Here is a 3,140-nt window from a genome sequence, read left to right on the forward strand (position 1 = left end):
ATGGTTTTCAAAGAAGAAGAAGAAAAAACGAAGACGGCCTTCGGTTTTCCAAATGGGGAAAGCGTCGGTATTTGAGAGTTCGTCTTCCTTTTGTTCTCTTCTTATTTTTAGAAATGTTTGGACAGAGAAACCAGTTTTAGTTAGTCCATTTTCACTCTCTCTCTCTCTCTTCTCTCTCTCTCTCTCTCTTCTAAACGGTCTCTTTCCCCTCCTCTCCAGGTCTCCTCTTCCCAAATTCCTTCTTCTTCGGAAGGAGGATGCCTTTTTGCCTGAATGTTTTCCTGTTCCATTCCATTCCTCGAGATTGCTTTAACAAAATGTTTATTACGAAATGTTTTGAGCAATTGATAAATATAAAGAAAAAAGGTTAGTACAGCGGAATTATCAATAAATTTTATACAGATGCTGTATACGTATTGATGTTATCATCGTATGCATGCATATTAGTATGAGCACTGACTTCCTTTCACAGACTTACTTTTCAACGTATGAACTGAGTATGTATGTGTATATGTGTACTTTATTAAAAGCATTTTCATAAAGTTTCCTAATAATTATCATGCTTTGTGGATATTCGTATGAATAATTATTTTTTCGAAAATGCGTGATTTTGTTAAATGGAGAGAGAGAGAGAGAGAGAGAGAGAGAGAGAGAGAGAGAGAGAGAGAGAGAGTCTTTTTAGTTTTCTGTAAAAAGAAAACTATTGAGATTACTTTTTCTGTCCGCCGTCAGATCTTAAAAACCACTGAGGCTAGAGGGCTGCAAATTGTTCAAGTTGATCATCCACCTCCAGTCATCAAATATACCAAATTGGAACCGTCTATTTTCAGTAGTTTTTATTTTATTTAAGGTTAAAATTAGCTATGATCGTGCCTCTGGCACCGCAACAACACAGGCTACCATGGCTTGTTGAGAGTTTCGTGGGCCGCAGCTCATACAGCATTATACCGACGCCACCGAAAGATTGAATTCTTTTCGGAGGCCTTGATTATACGCTGTACAGAAAACTCGATTACGCCGAAGAAACTTCAGTGTATATTTTACTTATTTTTGTTTCCATTTTACTTAGATCAGATTAATCTAAGCACCTACAGGTGTTGGGAGATTAAAAGGAAGAGAGAGAGAGAGAGAGAGAGAGAGAGAGAGAGAGAGAGAGAGAGAGAGAGAAATTTTATTTTCTTTATGTTTTTCTTATATTCCTTCCATTCTGTCTTTCCCGTTTTGCTATTTTCTTATATAGTGTATCTGAATTACCTTCATATTCACTTGAATAGGCACTTATTTAGTAAATGGAGAAAGATTGTGAGATAGAGATGATAAGCGTCATCTTGGCAGCAGAAATCATCAGCCTAGGAATGTGTATGACGAGAAGTTGTCTGTCGCAGATAATAGATGGCGCTGAGGGCTCTGGAAATGATAACACTCTCGGTATCAATAGACCTGAGGCTTTAGAGCAAATACTAATTGGCTTTTAGGGCTTAGGTCTGATACCTACGGAGTTTAGGGCTTAAAGCAGACGTTCTTCAAGCAACTGCAGCAGAAATAGGCCGCCTTAGTTAGACAAGTTACTGTGATGGTTGTGCAGAGGTTGGGAACGGAACCATATGACATGGGTTTGTGAGAGGTGGACAAAGAGGCAGGTAGAAGTGTACTGATTTTTATTACAGTCAAGGGAAATATAAATATACAGCATGCGGACGGAAATGTGGTCACCGACCCGCGAGAGAGTAAAAGTGGGTCGGCGAGACCCGATTTGTGTTTCTTGAGAGACATAAAATACAAAATATAAAAGTACACAATATGTGGTTATACAAGCTTTATACACTGACGGAAAGCCCGCTGAATGCTCTCTCAGGGGGAAGTAGGAACAACGCGAATGATGAATTATGTACAGAGAGAATTATGAATAAGCGTTGTCCTTACAAATACTCCCCCCCTAAGACAATAATTAGGTATGATTGTTGGCTGACTTCTTTGTACTTCGGGTAGTCACTCGCGGAAGCGAGCTGGACGGCGGAGGCGCCCTCGGGTGCGCGATATTAGTTGTTGTGGTAGATCCTCGGGGTTTTCCGGGGACGGGATGCCTCCCCTGAGGTGATCCTCGGGGGGTTCGACCGTCTTTCGAGGGCGGCCGCGGCTACGGCTAGGAGGTTTGGCGATCGAAGGAGTCGCTTTTTTTCCGAGGAAGATTGAGGCGCCCTGTGGAATCCGCGTCTGCGAGGTCCTCGTCCATGATGAAGGCTGGTTTCAGGCGATCGATTGTGACCCAGTCCTCGCGACCGTTGATGGATAAGAGATATGCCTTGTCAGTGCGTCGTAGGACGCGGAAGGGACCGCGGTAGGGTCTCGTTAGAGGCGGGCGGCGGGCCGTCGTCCCTGACGAAGACGTGCTTGCACGATGATAGGGCCTTCGGGAGGAAACGTTTGGTTCTGTCGGAGAAGGTTTTGACGCAGGCGTGAACTTCCCGCGGATTCCCGAAGCTGGCGATGGAGACGTCAGCGTCGTCGGCATTGGTCGGGAAGAACTCGCCAGGGACTGTTAATGGCTCCCCGTATACCTTCTCCGCGGGTGATGCCTCGCCGTTTGCCCGCGGGGCAGTCCTGAGACCGAGGAGGACCCACGGTAGTTGGCTCTTCCAATTTTCGTCGGTGCAGCGTGCCATGAGGGAAGCCTTGATCGAACGGTGGACTCTCTCCACCATGCCGTTAGCTGCTGGGTTGTAGGCGGTGGTGGCATGTAGCGACGTTCCCATTAGGCGGGCCAGGGCAGTCCACAACTCCGACAGGAAAACTGGTCCGCGGTCTGTCGTGATTTCGTCTGGCACTCCGAATCAACTGACCCAGCTGGCGAGGAGTGCTTCGGCACATGCTTTCGTGGTCGCCTCCGACATCGCGTTGCCTCGGGCCATCTGGTGGAGCGATCGATTACCGTCAGGAGGTACCTGGCGCCTTCCGACGGGGGCAGGGGCCAACGACGTCTATGTGGATGTGGCCGAATCTTCGTTTCGGCTGCGGAAATTTCCCCACGCCTGATTCCGTGTGCCGACTGATTTTGCTAGTTTGGCAAGGCACGCAGGTCCTGGCCCACTCGACGGGAGTCCTTCCGAATTCCATGCCAGACGAACTTCTCCGTCAGGAGG

Source organism: Macrobrachium nipponense, chromosome 25 (assembly GCF_015104395.2).
Source record: "Macrobrachium nipponense isolate FS-2020 chromosome 25, ASM1510439v2, whole genome shotgun sequence".
NCBI lineage: Eukaryota > Metazoa > Arthropoda > Malacostraca > Decapoda > Palaemonidae > Macrobrachium > Macrobrachium nipponense.